Genomic DNA, 27,515 nt, shown 5'->3' with positions numbered 1-27,515 from the left:
TCGACAGGGGTTGGACTCTCTTCTACTCTGGAGTCGCCAATGGTGAGAGGCGCCGGGCCGGGGTGGCTATACTTCTTGCCTGTACGTTGGAGTTTACCCCGGTAGACGAGAGGGTAGCCTCCCTCCGCCTTCGGGTGGGGGGACGGATCATGACTGTTGTTTGTGCCTATGGGCCAAACAGCAGCTCGTAGTATCCACCCTTCTTGGATTCCTTAGAGGGAGTACTGGAGAGTGCTCCTTCTGGGGATTCCCTCGTTCTGCTGGGGGACTTCAACGCTCACGTTGGCAGCGACAGTGAGACCTGGATGGGCGTGATTGGGATGAACGGCCCCCCTGATCGGAACCCGAGCGGTGTTTTGTTGTTGGACTTCTGTGCTCGTCACAGATTGTCCATAACAAACACCATGTTCAAGCATAAGGGTGTTACGGCAAAATTTGCGGTTGACCTCATTTGGAGACATGATTTATTGCTCTGGTTGAGTGATGGAGTCCAGGCGAAGCATTGATGATTTTATAAAAAAAGGTTTATTATAAAACTAAGTAAAAAAAGTACAAAGTGTAACAAAAATTGGTGACCGCCCGGGCGGACGTTCGATGATCAAGAGCCGCTCTGTCCAACAGTTTTCACAGCTTAAGCTTTTATACAGATAACATAAGAAGTTCCACCCTGAGGCAGATGAGAAGGGGGGAGTCAGATGCAACAGTGGAAACATTTGAGGATGATGAAGATGTGTATATTATGAGGAAGATTGGGCGCCACTCTTATCTGTCCTTGATAGTGTGTGCGTTCGTGTATATCTGCATGTGAGTTTGAGTTTTGGCAGAGACTCTGTGTTGCACTGAGTACAATACGATCTGTACTGTTTAATCTAACATGATTCAGCTGTTCAAAGAGTAATGGAGTCATCATGTATTAAAACATGAAAAAATTGTACACATGAAAACACATTTGACGATATGATGATGAATATAAAAATTGCCATAACAAGGGTGTCCATATGTGCACTTGGCACCAGGACACCCTAGGCCGCAGTTCAATGATCGACTTCGTAGTCGTGTCATCGGACTTGCGGCCGCATGTCTTGGACACTCGGGTAAAGAGAGGTGCAGAGCTGTCAACTGATCACCACCTGGTGGTGAGTTGGCTCCGATGACGGGGGAGGATGCCGGTTAGACCTGGCAGACCCAAACGTATAGTGAGGGTCTGCTGGGAACGCCTGGCAGAGTCTCCCGTCAGAAGGAGCTTCAACTCCCACCTCCGGGAAAACTTCAACCATGTCTCGGAGGAGGCGGGGGACATTAAGTCCGAGTGGGCCATGTTCCGTGCCTCTGTTGCTGAGGCGGCTGATCGGTGCTGTGGCCGCAAGGTAGTCGGTGCCTGTCGTGGCGGCAATACCCGAACCTGTTGGTGGACACAGGGGGTGAGGGATGCCGTCAAGCTGAAGAAAGAGTCCTACCGAGCCTTTTTGGCCTGTGGGACTCCGGAGGCAGCAGACAGGTACCGACGAGCCAAGCGGAGTGCAGCCACGGCGGTCGCCGAGGCAAAAGCCCGGACATGGGAGGAGTTTGGTGAGGCCATGGAGAACGACTTCCGGACGGCTTCGAAGAGAGGGGGAAGCAGTGCACCGTCAACACTATGTATGGTGCGGATGGTGCACTGCTGACCTCGACTCGAGACGTTGTGGATTGGTGGAGGGAATACTTCGAAGACCTCCTCAATCCCACCGACACGCCTTCCAATCAGGAAGCAGGGCCCAGGGACCCGAGAGTGGGCTCTCCTATCTCTGGGGCTGAGGTTGCCGAGGTGGTTAAAAAGCTCCTCTGTGGCAGGGCTCCGGGGGTGGATGAGATACGCCCGGAGTTCCTCAAGGCCCTGGATGTTGTGGGGCTGTCATGGCTGACACGACTCTGCAACATCGCGTGGACAGCGGGGGCAGTGCCTCTGGATTGGCAGACCGGGGTGGTGGTCCCCCTTTTTAAGAAGGGGGACCGGAGGGTGTGTTCCAATTATAGAGGGATCACACTCCTCAGCCTCCCCAGTAAAGTCTATTCAGGGGTACTGGAGAGGAGGGTCCGCCGGATAGTTGAACCTCGGATTCAGGAGGAGCAATGTGGTTTTCGTCCTGGCCGTGGAACTGTGGACCAGCTCTACACCCTCAGCAGGGTCCTTGAGGGGTCATGGGAATTTGCCCAACCAGTCCACATGTGTTTTGTGGATCTGGAAAAGGCATTTGACCGTGTCCCTCGGAGATTCCTGTGGGGGGTCCTCCGGGAGTATGGGGTATCGAACCTCCTGATAGGAGCTGTTCGTTCCCTGTTGGCTCCAACATACCGTGACCTTCAACTCTCACTGGATCGGTTCGCAGCTGAGTGTGAAGCGGCCGGAATGAGAATCAGCACCTCCAAATCCGAGTCCATGGTTCTCGACCGGAAAAAGGTGGAGTGCCTTCTCCGGGTTGGAGATGAGGTTCTGCCCCAGGTGGAGGAGTTCAAGTACCTCGGGGTCTTGTTCACGACTGTAAACACACGAGTGAGAGTGGGGAAGATAGTTTAGAACGGAGAGGGGGGAGGGGCGTCTGAGCCGCCGCGCTCACACTGATATTCTAGCAAAGCTCTCAAGTCTCACTGATTGGGTCTGATGTGTCACTGATGTGTGTGCGTGTACACACACACACACACACACACACCAAATGACAAAAAATATATAAAAATGATTCAAAATACTCAAAACTAAATATTTCTACAAAAAATACACAAAATGACAATAGAAATGCACAATACTACACTAAAAAAGATACAAAAATACACTAAATGATTCCAAAATCACACTTAAATGTCAAGAAAAAACAATAATAATACAAAAAATGCACAAAAAGACAACTGAAAGATACAAAAATACACATAATGACAAAATGACAACAGAAATGCACAAAACTACACCAAAAAAGATAAAAAAATACACAAAATTACTCTGGAATCACACTACAGTCGCAAAAAAAACAATAATTATGCACAAAAACACAACAGAGAGATACAAAAATAATGTGCATGTTTCATAGAATTAAACCAGGGAAATCGCACACACTATTTTACTTTGCACCCGCAAATGTACCCTTTGTAATGCTACAGAGTATATACACATCTTTGTACATCCAAACTTCAAACACATACTCATCTACCAATAATTGACAACTCTACTTAAGCTCCTCCCACTATATGAATACATACTTCCAATGGGTATTGTACTAGTCAGGTTAAACCTGGAAATAACTCTGAGCTGAGCTAATGGAGATCTAAATAAAAAGTCAATTTGGCTGTGGTACCACCAAGTTCCCATTCAATGAACCATATCAGTGATGGCCGGTGGTTTATTGTAAAACTAAGCCAACTTACAAATAACTATATCCATATTTAAAGATGAGAATACATAATCAGAAGCTTTCCTTTGCTGATTAAAGTTTGTAACTAACACACTGTAGCAGATGCCCTGCCCCCATGATGTGGTGCTTTTCATGCCTTTTATCTTTAACTGCTGATCACTGACATACACTCCCACTGGTTGTGAGCACAGCTGGGGCTGCTCGTCATGTCTGGTTTGTGAAGCACTGACCGTACGTGATTACTGTTCAACAGTCAAACAATGTGAGCTTCTGCTGCTTATTTAAGCAACAAACACACTTACCCCATGGTCTGGACTTGCATGTATTTAACACACACACATGCTCAATTTTCTTGGACTTCTAATCCATCCCACTTTTAAAATGTGTCACCCTTCTTTACCCTTTCCATCTAAATTAAGGTTGTGGGGGGCGAAATTATTAGTTCATATATTTTAATCCTTAAGCCTTGGGTAACTTTCCATTGTGTGATTTTCATGTCTTCAACTTTGCTGGGTCAGACTGCCTTGTTCAAAGCACACGATATCTCCCCAAAACAATAATCGGACGCATAGGCACTCTGTGTGCGCACTCACATGCTCACACAGTCACATGTCACACATACACACGCCATACACATTCATTCACACACACAAACACACAAACGCACACCCCTCCGTCTCTATGACAACCGGCAGATAACAGAACTGGTTGTTTAGACCCAAAGAAGAAACTGTTTTTCTTTTTCACCCTCTGTCCTCACCTCCTCCCTCTCCCTCTATCTCTATCTCCTGGGGGGAGGAGGGAGGGGGACTGAGGGGAATATACGTGTTGGATCAGAACTGTATGTCACTGAATCATCGGACCTCCGGCCGGGACGGTCACTTCTTTTGTTCCATCTTGTACCTTTTTACTTAGCAATAGAATAAACTTTTTTTTATAAAATCATCAATGCTTCTCCTGGACTCCATCATTCAACCAGAGCAATAAATCATGTCTCCAAATGAGGTCAACCGCAAATTCAGCCGTAACAAGGTCATATGATGTTTTTGCATATTCAAGAAACGTGGCAAAGCAGGGAGACTCTGGACGAGCCACTTGTCCAATATAGAGACACAGACACGGACACACACCCACACTAACCAGAACAGAGCTGCCATGCAAGGTGCAATTATTTCTTTGGGGAATTGTGTGGTTTGTCCATAACTACTTCATCCCACATGCAAGCACATCCCAAATAAATCCCCAAACTTGTCTCGGTCAAACCCGATGATAAACTGAAGTCCTTTCTAACTATCCAGGGGTTCATTCTGCTTCATGCCCTCTGTCCGCAGGGATAGGCTCCTGTACAGGATGAGCTGGTACAGATAATGAAACGTCTTATTCACCAACAGCTACACCTCCACTCACCAGTCGGTCAGGCTCCTGTGCCCGTATTCACAAAGCATCCTGAGGCTAAGTAGCTCTTAGTGATGTCACTCTTAGAAAAATCTTTGAATTCCTCCAATTTTAAGATTTTTCTTGAAATTTTTCCTTCTAAAGATAAAAGTAATTCACAAAGCATCGTATTCCCTAAAAGAGCTCTTTAAGTGAAAAACCAATAGGAGTAGTGAGGAGGACTTTGAAGATGCCTAAAATTGTCTTAAACAGAATGAAACAGAGGGAAAGACAGAGGGGACGGAGATATTCTCTGTATGGTTAACCACAGTGATTTAATAACACGCTACTGGCTTATATTTATTAGTATTACAATAGTGTTTTTGTTTTGTTTTTGTTTTTTTGCACCATCCACAAAGTTACATTCCTTGTATTGTTTTAAACTTTACTTGGCAATAAAACTATTCTGATCATACAGAGATGATAAAGTTTATGGTTGACTTTATTGGGGATAAGTGTACTTTTGTCACACAGTGCTCAGTCAGACCATTACGGTGTTTTCACAGCCTTGTATTGCTGCGAGTATTGGTCGCTCCTTTGTTTGTGTTTGTGCGCACATGGAGATGGAATGCACCCCTAGGTTTGCCTCTTCCCTTGTGCAGTGATCAATACTTAGTTTCTCTCTTAATATTATTTTATTTTGTCTTTTACATGAACATCAGCAATCACAGTAATCTGTGACAGCTGCGTCTGCATCCACCATTATTATCAAATACATAAAGTGGTAAAATTACCAACGTGAACAGTTAAAAATAGGTAAATCATTATAATAATTGACATGGAACGAGGTTTAAATATTTTTTAAGATGTGTAAAATGTATTTAATTTTGCTGAATGAAATTCATTTCATGATTACACATTTCTTAATGCAGCCCAAGAATAATCCATTGATTTTACTCTCCATACTTTGCTCAGAGCACAGACCGCTTTTTTTCTTCTTCTTTTTTACATCTTTCTCTAACAACCAATCACAGCTCTTAGTAGACTGCATCATACCCTGCAACGCGGTCTACCACACCTCCTTAGTAAGATAAAAGTTTCTGTCCCTCTTTGGTAAGAGTTGCTCCCAGAAACATTCCGAATCAATTTTAAGGTAAGATTCATAGGAGCTCTCTGAGAGACTCTGAGAAGCTTTGTGAATACGGGCACTGAAGTTTACGCCCATCACTGGGCACATCTCTGATGGAGACGAGTCCGCCTACTGGTGGGAGACAGACCGGCTGGTGTCCTGGTACAGTCAGAATAACCTGGAGTTCAACGCTCTAAAGACAGTAAAGATGATAGCAGACTTCAGAAAGAACCCATCCCCCCTCACCCTCATCATCCCGGGAAACTCTACAGTGAGCTCTGTGGAGTTCTTCTGCCTCATAGGGACCATCATCACCCAGGACTTCAAATGGGAGCTGAACATCAGCTCCCTTATCAAAAAGGGTCAGCAGAGGATGTACTTCCTGCGGCAGCTGAAGAAGTTCAGTCTGCCAACAAAGATGATGTGAATTTCTACAGCTCCGTCAAGTCCATCCTCTGCTCCTTCATCCCCATCTGATCATCTGCTCTACAGAGAAGGTAATTGGCTACAATCTGCCCTCCCTCCAGGACTTATACACCTCCAGGACTCTGAGACGGGGAGCAAAGATTGTGGCCGACCCCTCCCACCCCGGACACAAACTGTTCCAGTCTCTCCCCTCTGGCAGGAGCCTATGATATGTCTCCATGCCCATATGTCTCTAATAAAGACATATAGACATTTTGACATGAAGGCTATCTATGTTTATATGTCTCTATGTCTATGGCTGCACATGTCTGTATGAATCAGGTTAATGAGCGTAATCCACTCTACTGCTATATTTGATATTTAATCATTATTCTTTATTATAATTGAATTTTATATCATATATTCATGTGAACCAGCATCTCCACTGAGTCTGATAACATCTGAGTTCACATCTCTCCACTGATTGGCTCTTAACTTCATTTAAAGCACAATAGTAACATTTGAAAGAACTGATCCTCATTTAAAAACCCTTTATACATATATTATTTAACTGTTTCTAACAGTTATTACTGAACTGTTTCTAACAGTTATTACTGAACTGTTTCTAAAAGATATTATTTAATTGTTTATGTGACAGAGGGACAAAGTGGACAGAGCGGTTTAACCCCCCAAAACATTCCCAGCACTACTGAAACAATGTTCAGTTCTAGATGTGTAGTGAGCTCAGTGTTAACAACTAGTCCTGCTCCATGTCCAAACATGTTTAGAGCTGATGTAAATGCTTGATGAAACTAGCACGCTATGAACCAGAGCTCCACAATAATAATAATAATAATAATAATAATAATAATAATAATAATAATAATAATAATAAATACATGCGTTACTTAACAATATAGAGCTACAATCAACCATAACCCCAGTTTTCTTGCTCTGTGTTCTTCTATGTTCCTTTAAGAGCAGCTGAAGGAGGGGGTCACAGCAGCCTCGAGTGGACGTGCAGTTCCGCGGTATGACCGCTAGGTGTGTCTCTGCTCCATGGAACCTTGCTGATGGAGCTCGAACGAGAGAGAGAGAGAGAGAGAGAGAGAGAGAGAGAGAGAGGATGGTGTTTTATCAGCCAAGTGCAGCCCGGATCGTGAAGAAGGACGATGGGGAATATTCTCTCTCTTCTTTCTTTTTCCTCTATCATTAACATGTAACCCAGTGTGCGCACACACTCAGAGCGTCATGGTTTTTTGCGGCTGCGGAGCATCTCCCTTGTCATACTTGTGAATAAATCACATTTGGGATTAACAGTGCGCATGTTGTGGACTAAAAGGCTTTCCTGAGTTCTCATCCCTCGGAGTGAAAGTGTTCAGCCTTCAGGGTCGGGATGCTTCTGTGTCTTTTTGGATGGAATTGACCTCATCCTACCGGGACGGAGCGCACAGAGGAATATTTGTGAGGGAAAGCGGTGGATGGGAGCCTTCACTTGGTAAGTATGCGTCCTTACTTCCTTCAGATGTTCGCGGTGTGAGATGAAGTTGTGCAGACATAGAAATGTGCTTTAGGAGGGATCAAGTTAACCTAATGTTAGTGCTCGTGCGTGAGTGCGCACGGACCGGTGTTGTGTGTGGCTGAGGAACGGCCACTTTGGACTCATTTGGCTCAGCGCGCACGGACGCACGGACACAGCAGCGCTAAAAGAGAAAAGCGCAGCGCCGATGATTTTTGCTTTAAAAACGTGTGAAACGTGTGACATGTCAACAGCTGAGCATCAGTTCATCCTCCGACCTTCACCACCTGCACATGTTTGCGCGCGACTCATTTGTTGGTGATTGTTTGTGATTAAAGAGATCCAGTGGATCTGCGTTCACCTTAGAAACAGAACCTCATGTCAACTGGGGCTCAGGATAGAGGGGGATTCGTGCGTGTGCGTGCGTGTAGTCAATGGAGCCTCTCTATCCTCTCCACTCCGGAGGAGGGGGAAAGTTGCGCCTGTCGACCGCTGCGGGGGCACCGTCGCCATATAAAACTGGATGAATGCGGTATTTGTGTGCACGCTTCAGCGACCTGCCTCACGCACATGCACACACTCATAGTAAATATAAAAAAGCGCGTACATGGATGCTCACATGTGCTTCCTACACATGACGGCCCAGACGACGTCTCATGTGTCTCACTTACTCAAATGTGTTTGACAGCAGTAGGGCTTTGGTGACTGAAAGACGACCATTATTATTATTATTATTATTATTATTATTATTATTATTATTATTATTATTATCCATCACTATCATTCATCATCATCATCATTATTTCTGTTATTATTTAGTTAGTTTTAAAGTAGCACAGAACCCTGAGGATATTCTGATGATGATGATGTCATGTAAGCTGACCTGGTCAAATATAGGCTTGCTTCGGGGTGTTGTTGTTCATGGAGCTCCAAAAGATGAGACTTCACTCCATGTGAATGTGTTTCTGTACCTTAAGGACTGCTTGTTCCAGGGAAAACACATTGAACTGGTCACAGATACACATGAACAGTGACAGACCTGAGGAAGTATTTAGACAACCTTCTTAATTATTATTCCTCACGATTGCATCAGACAAAAAAAAAAAAAAAAAAAAACTTCTCCCATTGTCTCCTTTCACTGAGATGTTGTGCTGCTCCTGCACCAGCACTCCCTCGTTCTCTGTCTCTCACCTCATCTGCTGCCTGTGTGCAAAGGAGGGAGTGAGCTGGTAAATTATAGATTGGATGTTGACTCAAGCTCTTGCCCTGTTTTCTTTTCTTTTCTTTGGAAAGTGAAGTAAAATCATAAAGTGAGAATGTGTCTTTTTCAGTTGCAGCTAATGTTTCAACTGTTATTTTGTTGTGGTCCAATACATTGTTGATATATGACTTCAGTTTTTATTCTATTATTTGAACATCAACCAGCAAACACGTTGTTTTTCAATACTGTGCAAATGCATCATGAACAGTCAAAGGCCTCTGAATAAAAACCGTGTTAAAATCAATATGAAACAGGGCCTTTCCTAAGGCATTAAAATGGATTTTGGTGTTCAAAAGACGGCTTTTTACTGTTATTATTATTATTATTAATAATAATAATAATAATAACAATAATGATAATAATAATAAAGTGTATTGTTTGTGGAGCAGACTATAACAGCAGACTCAGCCTCATTCATCCATCTTTCAGGCATTCGTTTGAAATGTGTTCTTCACTATTAACTAAAAGTTTATTTTGAAAACCAATATTTGCTGCTGGGTTCATGCTGTTCATAAGCAGAGACTCCAAATGTAAGAAAATAGAGGGAAGAGTCCAACTCAGCCTGTGTGAGAGACAAACACTGAGGGAGAACCTGCAAACCGTGTGTTTCACTGATCACATCCGCTAAGTGAAGCTAAATCCAAAAGTTAAAGAGAAAAAGCATTGCTAGGTGTTGTATTTTACAATTATACTCAATGGCACCTCCTGGAGCTTATAGTTTCACTGATGTAGGTGGACAGTAAAATACTAACTTTGTTACGTTACGTGAGTACTTTGTGTTTGCACTGATCATTCACCGACTCTGGATGTGTTTTTATCGGATATTTTTTGGAGCTTCTTCATCTTTTTTTAACAGATGTCATTATGTTTTATGCTGTATATAATATTTAGGTGAAGCAAAAAATATGATGTTGTGCTAGCCTAAGGCTCAGATTGATGTTGGTTTTCTCCTTGAATCTGAAGGTTGGTGGGTCACAGTGTCCTTAGGCTAAGACAGAGGTGGAAAACCTTTTTGACCCACATTTGGTTGTAGAATTTGATGGAGGGGGCGGAGCCATGAGCAGATGGATGGCGTTTGTGTGAGCAGATATAAATGACGTGTAAAAGCATTACATAACAGCTTTTGTTTGGAATTTAGCAGAGTGAAGTCTGTGTGTGCTTCCTGGGTTGAAAATGTTTATTTGTGCCACCAAATGTGTTTGATTAAAAATCAACGTTAGCTCTAATTTGTAGTAGCCTGTAATTCATTTTATTAGAAATATTTTCATTAACACATTTGTTTTTCTATTAAATGTAATAATTCAACACAATTTAGGGCGTCAATCACTCTTCTAAAAAGTTGGTGTGTCGATGAATCCCTGCTGAATGTACAACATCTTAGGATCTATATCTACTGGAATAGAGGCCACAAGGAAACAATTACAATGTTTTAAATATGCATCCGTCTTTACTGAGACAGCAGAAAATAAATTAGGTATTGACAGAGAAATAGAGAGGAAACAATTGTTTTCGCCTAGCTAATGTGTCTTTGATTTAAGAGAGAAGTTACTCGGTCGGGGACTTTGTTTCTTCTTAATGGTTTGCATAAATCAGCAGAGTGGGTAAAAATGAACTAACTCTACAGCTCAAAGATGAAGAGAAACCCAGCATGGTTTTATCTTTAGTAAACTGTCGGCCCTGCCACTGATCAACAAATCAAAGCTATGTTTGGTTACCATTCAGAAAAGTGGAAACAGTTGATTCTGACTAAATGCAAATACGCAGTTACGTCATTCAAAGAAGTAAATACAGTAAGTCATTAGGCAGATACTTCTCTCCTCTTCTGTGACATTAAAAATCTGAGACACAAACAAATCAGTGGATATTTCAAGTTAAACTCATTTTTAGAAAGTTATGTGAAGTTCGCAAAGTAATGTATTATGTTTTGTGATATTGCTAGCAAGACGTCTAATTTTACTAAACTGAGAAAACAGGCTTTTTCTTCAAAAAAAAATATGTCAGTGACTTTGAAGCAATTTTTTTTTTTTTTGCTTTATTGAAAACTATAACATCTGAACATCGGTTTCCTTCCAAAAAAAAAAAAAATAACAACAGTAAGACAAGGCTTTGGATGGCAAAATTATTTAATGTTTTACTTACTGTTAATTTGTATCTCCTCCCCACCTTCAATCACACAGACCTAACTTCTTCTTTCTCCCAACACGCAGAGATGACCCGTTTAGCCCGGTTAGTTGATGGTTTTATCTCACGATCGCAACATTATAGATAATCCACTCAGGTCCACACATCTTCTGTTAGTATGTGGTGCTGTGAGCTGCTGGATACATCACAATATCACTCCGTACCGCTATAATCTCCCTCGTCCCTGCTTCTTCCTCCTTAGTTAATGGTAGCATCAGTGACTAATCTATCATCTGAAGGTGTGCTGTTGCCTTCAGGCCACCAATTGGTCACTGCATCACATTTCACCTTTGATATTGATGAGGGGCCTCCACCAGGGTGTGTTCTAGTAATCTCCTTAAAAAAAACGTAAATGACGAGTTTTCTCGTCAATGGCACTGAATGAGTTAAGGTTCAACCATTTTCACGTCACATCTGCATCAGGGCCAGATTTTATATGAAAAGCAGAAAGAAAACCCTGTGTCAAATTGCTTTCTTCATTCCAGGAAGTGATGGCAGAAAATAGGAGGCCCTACTCTTTGGACGGAAACGTCAGATTTATCTGTGTGGGGTTTGCATGTTCTTTCTGTTCTGTTTGGCTCATTCGTCCCTACATTTGCAGTAGAAGGGTTATTGTGGCTTTTTCCTGTCTCTCATAGCTTCATTAATTTTTGGGTGTTTTGGGAGAAATGGGCACTGGTAGGCTGGTAAATGTGTGGAAAACATTTTATTTTACAGAAAGCAAATATGACTGAAGTGAGAATATTGCTATGACAAACGAAGTGTGCCCTGTCATGATGCTGTTATCTGGTGTCAGCGTCATGTTATTAGTACATGTCTCTAATATCCTGCTGCTTTCATCCATGGCAAGGGTTTAACTGCAAATATTAAGCACAAAAGCGTTCAAATGTTGATTACTTTTAAAATAAAAATGAGCAAAATGCTGTTTTGTAATAAATGTGGCCTCAAGCTATGTACACTAACTCAGGTGATAAATAATTAACATCAGAGCAAAATGTAAGAAGGACACACGGAGACACATAAAAACTGAGAAATCAGAAATGCAGCTGTGTGAGGATAAAGTACATTGGTGCTAAATCATAGACAGCAGACGGAGGCAGCAGAACAGATACGATACTATTCTGGACTATTTCAGAGCACTGACCTTGTTTATGGCCACTGCTGTGAGAATCCAATTCGGCCTTGTAACATCTCTCGAGTCTAAAATGAGTTTTTCTTCTTTCTTTTTTCCTAGTGGGAGGACTGCCTGGTAAAAAGAGTAGCACAGTGTCTGTGGAGGAGCTGCATTTACTGAGGTTTCTGGCAGTCATCTGCCCTGACTGTGTTCACTAGTTAGTCTTCTCTATAGCCCACGCTGTAATCCAAGCACAGGAGAATTGAGTCAGACTTTATTTCTGCAATTTTTTTTTTTTTTTCTTTTTGTTGCTTTTTTTAAGATCTCTTACTAATCACAGGCCACTGTTACATGAATTAGTTATTCCAAATTAAATCATTTGGAATTAAAGTGTTCTGCTTCATGTTTACATAGTAATAGTAATTTCCGTTTTGAGGTTTACATGGAAAACCAGTTTATTTGGCTTTAGTTAATTCTACTTTAGGTCTGGGGGTTGAGAAGGCTGTGATTGGACAGGGGCGAACACGACGTATCACGTCGATCACGTCTATCGGGAGAAACACACAACAAACCTTTTATTGTTGGCTGTAACACAGAAGACCACACATGAGAACTATTTTCACCTTTATTTCGATTGTAGTTTTGAAGCAACAGCTCGACAATAACACACTTTGGTCCACAGAGCAGAAGGGAGATAGGAGCTAATCACCTGTAAATAAAGCCCAATAAAACTCCGTAAAACAATCACCAGGAATATATAGTCGCTCCCTGGTAAAGATAGTAGCTCTAACAACCATTACAATGATAAACCTGGTGATATTACAGCCTGTGCAGCAGTATGGGGACGCATTTACTACAGGCTTCACCCATCCTATGAAGCCGTTCCGTTTGCTGATCTTGTGTTATAAGTCCATGTGTTCGTGTTAATGTCAGCATGTTCATGCCTCCGTCCATCCACTCTTTTCATTATATCCATGTCTTTAAAGGGGCACTTATTAAATAGTGTTGGCTCTGTTCCGGGCAGCCAGGTTGGATTATGTCCTCACCCAGTGCATCATCACTGCAAGTCGCACATGCGCAGAACAACCGGAATTAACTTAATGAGGAATTAAGTGTTGTTAAATGTTTACAAGAAAGAGGAATTATTTAATTCGGAATTAAAAACGGAATAAACCAGCCACCTAATTCGGAATTAAGTTTAATTCGGAATTAAATTAGCATTAGGAAGTAAGTGTTTACAAGGTCAGGTTAAAGAGGAATTAACTTTTATTCCTCTTTAAAGAGGAATTAAAGCTCCCATGTAAATGTGGCCATTTAAAGTGTTTTTCTCTTCTGTATGTAACATAACAATTTCTATAAAAAAACAGAAAAATGAGAAGCGAGCATCTTTAAAATATTTATTTTACAGTAAAAAGTCTGTTTTAAATTGAAATCCAAAAATTGAGTGGACCAATCTACTTTCCACCAATTTTGTTTGACTTTGCACCACTGCAGAGCTTTTTTGAAAGCTCTGTTTTTAAATGTCAGTCATTGTCCAATAACAAAGCTTGTGAGAAGTGTTCACACAGTGTGCAGCCATGCTTTACCTAAATCAATTCAATTGATTGATTTCTTGATCAGTTTTAAAATGTGAATTCATTGTTTTGCCTCTGTTTTCTACAATAATGGAACATACTTTAAAGGGGCATACTGTATATAGGGCAGGATTTGAGAAGAAATAAACATTCATTTTGAAGTTTTTTTAATGCTCATGGGTGATGAAGCGCTCTAAACCAAAGAGAATGACTCCCCAATGCCTTGAAAAGAGTGTGTGATACATTTTGTACTGCGGTGCTGGGCGTGGATTTCCCGCACAGTTCTGCAGACGTGACGTCAAATGACGCTGGTGAGCGTTCTCGACAGCTTGGAAATATAGAAGAATGAGAAGAAGACAGCTTGGAAATCGAAAGAAGACAAGCACGGTGGACTAAACTACTGTTTGGTTCCACAGATGCATGCAGAGGCATGTGCACAGGTCTGAACTCAATTTTTTCTCTAAGAAATTCCATATTTACATTTGTTTTAGTGGTAAGCACCAATTTTATTAACAAACAACTGTTAATGTCAACATCAGATCAGTGCACAGGTAACAAGAGAAAATGAAACACAAACAGGCACCCATCAGATCTATTTACATAATCAATTTATCAAAGATAAGGATAATCCATGTTATTGTGCAGAAAAAGGAATGTTTCAACATTGTATTCCTTAAAAATTGTCCTCTGCTCCATTCTCCTTTCACAGCGGATCACTGTTCTCACTGTTATTCAGTTTAAGCTGCATTCTACAGGACTACAGCAGCTGCAGCAGGAAAGGAAGAATGCTGTGGACAAACGACACTATGTGACCGAACTCGAAAACCAGTTTTAAATATCTGTTCGAAACCCAGACACCCAACCGTCATTCTTTGGTTGGGTGTCCATCCTCTAGTATCTGCTGTAAACAGTTGATGCGCTTGGCCGAGGGCTGCAGTCACCCTAACCACCATGGTGTCACTATGGAGTCTGATTTCTAGAGCCTGCCCTATGCTCCTTTAAGTGATAATGTGTGTTGGAATAGGAGTTTTGTGAACCACTGGTATGTCTCATCATGTGTTGAGACCTCTGTGTGAAGGTACACATAATGGTCAACAGAGCTTGACCTTTCGTCAGCCACACGATGTGCTGGATTTGATGATGCAGGCTGACATTCGTCAAAGGTGCTGAGTCATCCAATCACCATCTGACTTCATGTTTCCTCGTTTGTAGAAATGCTGAACGAATCAAAGAGGAATGAAGATTCCATCGTGTGTTATCTCCAAACCTTTAATAGTGATGTGAATATTACACTGAGAGCTGTGAAGGTCACACTGAGCTCTGCTTTACAAACCAACAGCTTCACTGTCTACTCACAAATGTCTCCTGACAGAACGCACCGTGTTGAGGAAGAGCTTATCTTTCCGTCTCTCTGTGTTTGTTGTGTGAATGCAATTGAATGAGTTGAACAGGGGGATGTTGTTCCTGCATGAGTGAGGTGATTTAAAACAATAAATACGACTTTGGATTCTCCCAGGAAGCTCAATCCATATTTAACAGCACAAATAGGTGAAATATGTAGCAGTGATTAACAGCTAAAATGAGATTAGACAGCCAGTAATAAACTGGAAAGAATAACATGATACAGTCACATTGGGGATTCCCCTCAAACAGTGGTTCCCAAACAGGGGTACAGGAGCGCAGCAGGAGTAACTCGGAAAGATTTAACAATTGATTAAAAAATTATCTGGAAATATTCCTAGTTTCTTTTTTAGGCTATTTTTTGAACAAAATCACCACAAACTAACAATTAAACTATTGCTTATTAAGATATCAGTATTATATTTGATCACACTTCTGACAATAGGAGACAATATTTAGCTATTTGCTTACTATTGAAGTAATCACACAAAAGTTGCATGTTTTTTAAAAATAAATAAATTCTACTTTTAAATTACATTCATTGTTTTGAGACGCTGTTCCTGTTACACAATTGAAAATACTATGAAATTATGGATAGGGTACTTATGATTTGAAGAGGGGGTACACATGATTTGACCAAAATGCAAAGGTGGTACACGGGACAAAAAAAGATTGGGAACCACTGCCCTAGAACACATGTCTAACTCAAGGCCAGGGGGGGAAATTCCGGCCCTTTAGCACATCCAATTCGGCATACAGGAGAAAGTAAAAACTATTAAAAAAAAACATGAATAATCAATGTGTAAACTACCAACTAATTCAGTTGTAGATATTGCAATCCCTCAAAGCACACAAATTCAATGAAATTTCACAATGTGCAGCACACACAGTTTTCTTACAGTATGTTTACATCACATGATGGCTGTCAATTTAAAAAAAAAACTCATTTTTTCCAAGAAATCATGCAATTTAACTTAAGTTATTCCACAAAATTAAATGAAAATAATTACAAAATAAAGTGAATTTAGGTGACGATCCTGCAGGGGCTGGAATCTATGTCACTTAGTGCTTTGATATTGTCGGTACCTTACTTACTTTACTTATTATTCAGATTCAGAAAACTTTATTTGTCCCCGAGGGGAAATTAAGTTTCAGTTACATCCCAACCAAGAAACATGAAAGACAATAACACATCACATGGGGGACAGGTATGAGAGTGCCGGGGAGCAGCGACAAGAGCAGCGCTCCGTTACTTAGATGAGAAATATGAAACAATGGGTGAGAAGAAGAGGTAAAAAGTCAAAAAACAAACTGGGCCCTTGCAGAGAGGGGCGGAGTTTGGGATCATGTAAAAACTTTTCAGTAAACACTGCAAGAAAACAAACAAACACAACAGCACATTAGCACAAGGGATGGGTCTTAGGATGGGTAGCTCGCAGCTCAGCCACAGGATGGCGCTGCCTTTATGGCTCGCCTTCCTGCCACAATCTGCTGGGAAGGAGGAGGGGTTGGAGCCAGAGGAGAGGTGAAAAAAGAAGGTTGTGTATGCGAATGTAGGAGTGAAAGTGTTCGTTTGATTGAGATAAGCCTGGTTGGCTGAGAATCAGCTGCAGACTCTTCATAGTTCTCATTACTGATGGGCCGGTGTTGCCGTAGAGTTGACCTCGAGAGTTCATGAGCCGAGCCAGACCAGGTGTTCATGAAAGTGAGGGAAGGGTCAGAGCTTTGAATCATCTCAGGGACTAGACACAACATGACTGCCAGCCCTATTGTTCCTGGTAGATTCTAATACATTCCAATAATGTGGCAATTAGGTGTGTACAAGGTCATTTTCAATCTTTTTAGAGAGGATTACATTTTTCTTCTGAATTAAAGGCGAATTAAAGCTCTCATGTAAACGTAGCCATAGAGACATAGATAGATACTTTAATTATTCTGAGGGGAATTCAATTGAAATTCTTTTGGGGCAAAATATGAGGGGCAGGACAGGTAGGGTTGAAGGAAAAACTAAATTTTTCTTCATAAAATGGTGGACATAGAGAAGGAAATGTCAATTGTTGTGCAGAATCTGATGTAATATGAGGCAACATGTAACATTTCACGCTCTGAAATGTAAATATCTTTATGACACGGAATAAACCCTCAGCCACGTTTTGGGACAATATCGCACATTTTCACCATATTTTTTACTAACACAGGTGGGTTAAATTTAGCTTTAGCAAGTGTAGCAAAAAAATGGACGTCAAATCCCAAGTGATCTTAGTGTTTGTTTCAGTACATTTCTGCTGTGTATGAATATGAATTTTTTTTTTTTTAAATGCCCATGCCTGATGCAGAACAAAAAGTTATTGAATGTATTATTTTGTAGATGAGGAATCGCTACATGCTTTTAGAAATTGAAACTGCAAAAATAATATATATTTTTTAATCATAACAATCTTAACCAAACCTAAATACTTTTTTTAGCAAATGCATCACCCCAAAAAATGTTATCCTAAATATTGATAAATAGATATTGCAAATATTGTAATAATTATTATTGTTATTATTAATAAAAAGCATTTGTACTGGGCTCTACAGTAGCGGTTTGAGCAACAACACAACTTGGTGATGTTATTAACTTTTTCTGCTCTGAGGAAACAATAATAAAGCAAATATAAACCGTTATTACTCCAAAAATGATCCATCAGCCTATGAAACATAGAGTCCTGGCTTTAAAGTGCAAAGCTACTTATGAAATGTGCTTGAGTGCCTAATGTGTTGCACATTGCCCAATTGCACGGTGATGTAAAGTGCTTTTTTTTCATTGCACTTTGCCTGATTCTATAGCATTATAAAGTGCCTGTTTGGACAGCTGCTAGAAAGGGAAAAGAAAGTTACACTTTATTCTGTAATCTACCTGATACAGAAATAACCAGTGAACAATGACCTCTGGAGTGTGTTACAGTGTTTATGCTTTACACACACGGCGTGAGAACAACTGCTATTCTTTGGATGGTCACAGAATTTACCTGGAGTGGTTCAGCAGAACAAAAGCACTCCATGATGTGCAGCGAGGGGAACTCCACAATCATTTAAACAATGTCTGTTACACTGTTAAAGGACTGAATTTGTAGATTTATCAAATAACTTTGTTTTGTGTATTTTTGCTTTGGTTTTGTCTATTTTTCTTTTATTATGTGTGATTACTTTGAGGTCAACACGAAATGAGACCCTGGGCTTCCAGTCGCCCCTGTTAGCATTATGGTCTCAGTAGAATTCTTTGTTAGTAATAGTCTAAACAGGGATGGGCAACTCTATCACAGCAGATGCAGTAATACATTTTAGTAACTGTGTTGCGGGAGTGTACTGTGAAGGGCAGCTCGTCCACCTGCCATGACCGTGCGCTCGATCTCCGCAGCCGGGAGAGAACCAGCCATACATATCACCCAGGCAGGCATCGGTGATATGCCTGCCTGGGTGGGTGGGATCGGCTGTGTGTGTCTCTGCTTGTGTATTGGTTGAGGTTACAAGGGGCGGGGTCAATTAGCATATGTGCGAAACATTTAAGTTCAACATTTAGATTTTGATTTAACATTTAGATTTAACATTCAGATTTAGATTTAACATTTAGATTTAGATTTGACATTTAGATTTAGATTTAACATTTAGATATAACATATAACATTTAGATTTAACATTTAGATATAACATATAACATTTTGATTTAGATTTGAAATTTAGATATAGACTTAACATTTAGATATAACATCTACCATTTAGATATAACATCTACCATTTAGATTTAGATTTAAATATTTAATGCTTTTTTTACCTGTATTTATGCGGTTAAATGTTGTGTTAAATGTAGGAAAATTTGCTAAATATGAGAAAACTGAGATAAATAATGAAAATGTGTTAGTTAAAACTTTTATACTACATTTTTACACTTGGCACCCCATATGCACGGCACATACACTTCATAAAACAGTGTTTTTCTCACTCACAATCACAATATCCACTAAACTAGCCATGTGTTTTACTGTATTGTGCAGTTTTCTGGCTGAAAACAACAAGAAGTGTGTGAATAGCAAAAGAAAGTTGATAGTGATCAACTGTTGTGTGGAGTCATAGGTGGAGTACGCGTCTAGTCACACAGCCCGGGTTTTAGAATTGGTCAGAAAGTAACTTTTCAGAGGCTAAAACTGCAGAAAACAGGGTTTGGGAAAATAAACCTCAAATACTATGTTGGGATTCTTAGAATAAATGGAGATGGGTGAAAAAATAGCATAATATGTTCCCTTTCATTTTGGTGGAATCCGTCAGTTGGTCTGTTGCTGCTGCCCGCTTCAGCTGCAGCTGAGCTAAGCTGGTGAAAGTTAAAAGGTGTCTGGCTTCAACAAGTAAAATGTAGCTCAAGGAGGGTTGTCTCCTCATTTAACATAATCCTGTGTGATATGGGTGGGAGGGAATAAAAGGGGTTGGGGTTGACTGATGTAGGCTTACAGTAGGCTAGTGCCATAGGCATGGGTTTGTGGAAATGTCGTAATATCGAGTTTACAGGTGATGACTGGTAAAGTTAATGTACCATTTGTTATTGAGCCAATGTCATGTTTTAAGATAGGTCATATTTGGCTATTTTTCTAAGAACCTTTTGTTTTACTAATTCCTACTGGATATTCAGTCACAGTCTATTGTTGGATTACTTTATTCTGGTACTTACTTTCTGTGACTCATTTAGGCCTTCTTTTAATTGGCCTAATTATGCATTTGCAAGTTTTTATGTGCAAGCCTTCAATAAATATGATCAGACTAATCTACAGTTTACACGTGTTGTTTATAGGAAATGTGTTTTGTCTATTTTGTTGCATTTCTAATTTATAAATGTAGGCAACTTTCATGGACGGAACAATGTTACGTTTTTAGAGGGTAACTTGCTTTAGGCTGATATGTAATTGTAGGCCTCATTGTGAGGCTATACACCTTTTCACGGTGTCATCATCCGGGACATTTGCCTCAGCAACGCCCTTTGCCATTTTAAGAGGGGTTTACATTTGTCTGACAACCGCTATTTACACTATTTACTGCGGACAACACAAAGGCTTTACTCAATGTTGTACAAAGATTTCAGCAGATTAGAGCCAAAGGCCAAGCACCAATATGAAGAAAAGTTACATCTGGTTGGTTTGGAATCATGTCCATACGAAACACCTCAAGGTTCATGGTAAAACAGCCCGACGACATGGCCACATCTTTAATGGTCTGCTATTTACAAGTCGCTCATTAACAGCCCTGGCGTCTACACAATGGATAAGACGAGGACTTACAAAAGCTTGGATACATATATTTTCTTTACGGTTGGCTTATGTATGTGTTTTTGTGTTAATATAGGCCTGTGTCATCATGATAATTGGCTCGTTACATGTTTATTTAATATACTTACAGTTCATATACAAGTCAACACATTGCATATTTACTGCTAATTTCACATTGCTTGTCTTCAAATTAGACATACTAGCCATAAACATTTCAGTCATTACTGAATAAATTACAATTTAAATGTAGGCTAATTCATAATCAATGTCATAAAATCAGTCAAGAAGAAATTAGATCCCCAAAATACACAACCTTCATTAACAAAATGTCTAATGCAAACATACGACCACTTTGATTTTGGGCTCCATGTAGTTCCATCTACGTTTGTTCGCCTCAGTGCTTGGATCCATAGTTTCTGTCAGTTTATCTTTTCCTTCAGCCAGACGTGGTTATGAATGCCAAATAATACACAGGATTTCGGCATTATACGATAAAAATCAGCCAGACTGCAAAATCAGCATTAAATAGCGGTTGTCAAGCAAATGATTACCACTCTTAAAATGGCGGCGTGCATTGCTAAGTCAAGTAATGACATCATGCGAAAAGGTGTATTGTGGTGCCAATGCTATTTTTTTTTTTAATGTGTAGGCCTTTATGAATAATTTCAAGCAGCATATCCGTGTGTTGAGTCAGTGTTTGGTCTTTCAGACTGAAAGTGTAATTGTTTAATTTAAAGATTTATTAAGCTTTTTTCAGGTGCGATGCTTACTGTGTCGTTAAAACTAGATTTAGTTAATGTGAAATACAAATAAGCTTAGATAAAATGGTTAAAAGTAAAATGAGTAAATTATTTAAAAATGATCTACATGGCTTAAAAATGCTATGGTTTAAAGTATTCAGTTGACTTACTTTTAACAATGACAATATTGATGACTTTAAATATTTGATTTGTTTCTTTGTTAAGACTGGACAAATACATTTTATACACACATGTTAAATACTGTTAAAATGTGGTTTTAAAATGCAAGTTAAATTACTATACTAATAATATAATTGATTATAAGATTAATAGTGGAACGTAGCCTGCAGGCTAACACTAGGAAAGTTGTTGCTCGCAGTTTTGAAACATGGCCGGAGAAATGTAGCAAAAACTCTTGTGAAAGAGTGAAAAATATTTTTATAAGGGAACACTGGGTTTAGTGTTCCCAGTGGGAGACGTTTCTGTTAAAGATGCTCAGAAGATGTTTAGCAGCAACCCTTACCTAATGACACAGTATCAGACCTGGCTGACAAAATCTTGCATATCGTTGCAGATTACCCACATTTGAAAAATGTTGTGATTCATTTTGGGTTAAATGATTTAGCCAAGGAGGAGTCTGAGGTGTTAAAGCAGGATTTCACCCATCTGCTAAAAACTGTGAGCTGTTTACAGCCTAAAGTGTTCATCAGTGGCCCGATACCTCCAGTCCACAAAGGAGATCTGAAATTCTCAAGGATTTACTCTCTGAATACATTGTTGTCTTCGGCTTGTGCTTCCCTTTCACTAAATTTTATAGAACATTTTTCTATTTTTTGGGAACGCCATCATCTTTTTAAAGCAAATGGACTGTGTCTAAACAAGGCTGGAGTAAATTTCTTCACATCCAACTTGTTTTACTTCACCAGTCACACTGCTATCAGTTCTGATAAAGACAGAGGACAACATGTACCATCGGAGAACAAAACAACAAGGAAAGAACATGGAGTCGATGAGCTTCCAGCAAGAAATAAAAATCGCCAAAATGAAGAGGTCAACCCAACCCCCACATCTCAGGACCCACCTGCTTCACCCCAAAATTCACCTACTTCCACCTCATCCAGATTCTCTCCTACCCCTGCCTTCTTGGATTTAACTACGAAGATGAACGAGCTGGTTGTGGCTGGCACAATTCTGACACCCCACCCTGTACCCCACCATGGTCCCATCTTATCTCCTCTAAAGAACCAATCTGCACCACCCATCCCTCCTCGACGATACCAGGCCCAGGATCACTCTTCTCCTCAGGCCAGTTGTGTTCAAATTAGAGCGACACGGGTCTGATGTGTGCTGGGTCCGGACTGCAATAGCTCTATTTTTAGGAACAACCAGAAAAAGTCAGGGCCCTATGGAGTTAATGCAGCTTCTTTAATTCCTGTGGTGACAGGTAACACAGGTAAAATTGTGAAATTAAAGAAAAGCAAAAAGCTTTATAAAGATAAAAATTTGACTCCTATAACATGTCATCCAAAAAGTCCACCAGTGTCTCCAGTAAAGTCTTTAAAATTAGCTCTTCTTAATGTTAGATCTCTTGTTAACAAGTCACTACTAGATAATGATATTATTTTGACACATCACTTGGACTTTTTATTTCTTAATGAAACGTGGTTGAATGATGTTATCAATAATACTATTCTCAATGAAAGTGCACCACAAGACTTTATTTATTTAAATAAGTGTCGTACTTGCAGGAAAGGTGGTGGAGTTGCTGCCATTTTTAAATCAATATTTCAGTGCAAAGAAATAACATTTGGGGATTTTATCTCCTTTGAATATATGTCATTCTTACTGAAGGGTGATTCAAGAGTTCTGTTTTTAGTTGTTTATAGACCCCCAAAATATTCTGGAGAATTCATGGATGAGTTTGCTGAACTGCTGTCAGTTTTATGCACTGAACATAACTTTTTAATAATAACAGGTGACTTAAATATTCATGTAGACAATAACATGGACAATACTGCCAAAGAACTGTATGCTTTAATGGATACTTTTGGTCTTACACAACATGTGACTGGTCCGACACACACTCAAGGTCACACTTTGGATCTGGTTATCTCTAAAGGTGTTGATATTTCTGCTGTTGATGTAAGAGACTTAGCTCTATCTGATAATTTCTATGTCTTTTTTGACCTTGAGACTGTAACATCTGTTCCCCCTAGTTACAGTATGTGTGTTTAAAGAAAAGGTACATAAATGACAACACAAGTGCACAGTTTATGGAAGCCATAGCAATGACACCAACATTGAGTGCTGAGACAGTTGATGATCTTCTGGATGAGTATAATAGAAAAGTCTGTAATGTCATAGATGTGGTGGCTCCAATCAAAACTAAGAGAAAACCAAACACACAGAAAACACCTTGGAGGAGGACTGAGATAATGCAGAATTTGAAATCTGACTGTAGAAGAGCTGAGCGTAAATGGAGATCAACAAAACTCCAATTTCATCTAGAACTGTACAAAATAAGTCTGCGAAAATTCAATGTTGGCTTGTTCAAAGCGAGGCAGCAATACTTTTCTGAAATTATTGCCAAAAATGTCAACAACTCTCACACGTTGTTTTCTGTAATTGAAAAGCTCACAAACCCCCAGATCAGATAGCCCCTGAATTACTGTCAGCTGGAAAATGCAATGAATTTGCTGTATATTTCAATGAAAAAATACAATCAATAAGGTCATACATCAGATCAAACCAGCAAAATCACAAAAAGCTTGAACAGCTTCAACCACTGAGGGATGAGTCAACTACAATGTTAGAGTTTATTACAGTGAACCCAAAAACAATAGAGCAAACTGTTCTGCAGCTGAATCCATCAACGTGTTGCATTGACACAATACCCTCAAACTTCTTTAAAACTGTTGTAAAGTCAATTGTCACTGATTTGTGTCAGATAATGAACTGCTCATTCCAATCAGGCACCGTACCAAAATCCCTGAAAGTAGCTGCTGTGAAACCTCTGTTAAAAAAGAGAACACTGGATGCCTCTAAACTGGCTAACTATAGACCAATCAGCAACCTTCCATTCATGGCCAAGATCATTGAGAAGGTGGTCTTCAACCAACTGAGTCAATTCTTAACATTTAACAAAATATTTGATACATTTCAGTCAGGTTTTCGATCTCATTACAGCACTGAAACTGCTCTGATCAAAGTGATCAATGACATAAGGTTGAACACTGATTCAGGAAAAGTATCTGTTCTCATTCTATTGGATCTAAGTGCTGCATTTGACACTGTAGATCATACAATTTTGTTGCACAGATTGCAAACATGGGTTGGACTTATTGGAAAAGTAATGCAATAGTTTAAGTCCTACTTGGAGGAGCGAAGTTATTTTGTAAGCATTGGAAACTTTAAATCTGACAGATTACCAATGTCCTGTGGGGTTCCTCAGGGCTCTGTTCTTGGACCTCTTCTGTTTAGCCTTTATATGCTTCCTTTAAATTTTACAGAACTGTAAGGTTGATTATCAGAGCTACGCAGATGACACACAACTATATCTATCACTGAACCCAGATGACTATGGTCCCATTGAGGTGTTGTGTGACTGCTTAGAAAAAGTAAACTGCTGGATGAGTGAAAACTTCCTTCAACTAAACCATGACAAGATGGAGGTGATTGTCTTTGGTAACAAGGAAAAGAGGACTGCTGTCAGCAATTATCTTGAGTCTCGATCTTTAAAAGCTAAAGACCAAGTAAAAAACCTTGGTGTTCTGATTGACTCAGATCTTACATATAGCAGTCAGATCAAATCTATCACAAAAACAGCTTCTACCACCTAAAGAACATCTCCAGAGTGAAAGGTTTAATGACTCAGAAAGATCAGGAGAAAGTGGTCCATGCTTTTATCTCCATCAGACTGGACTATTGTAATGGTCTTCTGACAGGAATCCCCCAAAAGAGCATCAAACAGCTACAGCTGGTTCAGAACGCTGCAGCTCGGGTCTTAACCAGAACAAAGAGGTCAGAACACATTACTCCAGTTTTAAACTCTTTACACTGGCTCCCAGTCAGCCTCAGAATAGACTTTAAAGTTCTGCTGCTGGTGTATAAATCTGTGAATGGGTTTGGTCCAGAATACATCAGTGACATGTTAGTCAGGTATGAACCCAGCAGGTCTCTCAGATCTATGGACACAGGTCAGATAGTGGAGCCCAGAGTTCACAGTTAACATGGTGATGCTGCTTTTAGTTGTTATGCTGCAAAGAAGTGGAACAAACTGCAGCAGAGCTGAAGTCAGCATCACATGTGAACATTTTTAAATCAAAGTTAAAGGCACTTTTTTCTCTACTGCATATGATTGAGAGGGAGATTTTTGGTCATGTTGTTGATGTAATGTGTTTGTTGATGATTTGAATTGATTTTACTGATGATTTTAAATGTTCTTGTTGATTTTAAACAATTGAATTTTTATCATGTAAAGCACATTGAATTGCCTTGTGTATGAAATGCGCTATACAAATAAATTTGCCCTGCCTTGCCTTAATGATGAAGACCTAAAGACACATCACGTGCAAGAAGTGTTTTGTTTTGTGCAAAAGTGAACATACTTGATTTTAGTGTTTGAAAGATTTTATTTATGTTTAAAGAATATATTTTACATTGTTTTGTACAAATAATTGTTTGAAAAATCGAGATTATAATTTTGTCTATAACCTAACTCACTTCCACACCAGTTTGTAGCACACAGACAAGCCATTCACACTGAGGAAGTACAAAACAGGGTTGGGGTCAATTATAATTGTAATTGCGTAATTGATAATTAATTACAATTATGGCATAATTGTAATTATTTCTTGTCATGCAGGAATGCATTCCCAAATGAAGTCCCCATTTTAACTTGAAATAGCTCAGTATTATGTTATTGTGATGAAAATGGAAACTATTTATAAAACTATGATTAGTACAGATTACATTTGATTGCTCACTTCCAAGCAGATTGGAGGTGAAATAAAAGGATGCTGTTATCTGATGATTGTTATTTGTCCAATTGGTTGCCTGTGCAGAGCAGCGTGTGGGATGCTAGTGACAACAGTGGAATGTGAAACATTAATACAGGCTGCAGTTGTTCTTCTTAATGATTGTGCTTAGTAACGTGTAAAACTCTTCCAGTGTGAATAGAGGGAAAAGCAAGCTGACACTTCCTCCTACGACTCCTTAGAGCTAGCACAGCTAATATGTGTGCTTTAGTGTGTGTGTGTTTGTGTAGGCGCTGTGTAAACGTAGTGCTTCATATTTCATCTACTAGGTGCACTGATAAACAGTGCAAACTTCACACAGTCAGGATTGCATCCAGGTTTGGGGTCAATTACATTTTAAAATTACATTTATGTTTTTTAATGATAAAATTATCCTCAACAGAACTGACAGGTAAAGTTGACATTGAAAACAATAATTGTTAACTACGTATGTGTAAGTCATAGAACTTACATTGTTCCCCAGTTTTGGGATGAATTAGATTGTAAATGACAGTTTTTAACAAATTTCCATGCCAATTAACATTACAAAGTCAATTATCTGAACTCAATTACAATTCAATTACAGCAACATTTTTTTCTGATTACAATCTTAATTAAGTTATAATTATCAATTACATGAATACAATTATAATTGACCCCAACCCTGATTGCATCTGTCAAGCACACAACGTAACACGTTTGTCTCTGATGAATATGTAAGGTGGGCGGATCAGCTGTGGGGCGCTAAATATTGGGAGGAGAAAATATAAATACATTAATGCATTACGTGCAGTCACATTATCAAACCTGGAGCTGTTTGTGGAGCCTGTTTTTTTGGGCATAAATTTGGTTTGTCCCACAGGCAGGTGGTAGCTGTCACAGCTTCACAGAGTGATGACAGAAGACAGGGGAAACAAAACAAAAAGAAGGGCTGTCTAATGCTCCGCTGAATTTCTTTAGGTATCAAAAATAATTGAATTAAAACGACAGTCTTTAAAGGCTCAGCAGGTGGACAGATCAATAGATTCATGGATCCATGTTCAAATCCACGTGCACCACGTTTGGGAGGAATTTTTGAATAATGTTTAATGATTTCACAAACTAATGTCACAGACTTCACCTTCTTCA

The 27,515-nt window shown here is 39.7% G+C and overlaps 1 protein-coding gene across 3 annotated transcripts in view; it reads left to right on the top strand.

Annotated features, from left to right (window-relative positions):
- Window positions 1–7,445: 7,445 nt before the first annotated feature.
- The window catches only part of nlgn1 (neuroligin 1), a 366,749-nt gene continuing 346,679 nt past the window's right edge, over window positions 7,446–27,515 (top strand). For all 3 annotated transcript variants that reach the window (XR_003673863.1, XM_028444111.1, XM_028444110.1), the window contains exon 1: window positions 7,446–7,786. The gene's annotated coding sequence lies outside the window, so the exon portion shown is untranslated. The remainder of the gene's footprint in view (window positions 7,787–27,515) is intronic.

This window comes from Gouania willdenowi, chromosome 4 (genome assembly GCF_900634775.1).
Source record: "Gouania willdenowi chromosome 4, fGouWil2.1, whole genome shotgun sequence".
Taxonomy (NCBI): domain Eukaryota; kingdom Metazoa; phylum Chordata; class Actinopteri; order Blenniiformes; family Gobiesocidae; genus Gouania; species Gouania willdenowi.
This window is presented reverse-complemented; position numbering and strand designations above follow the sequence as displayed.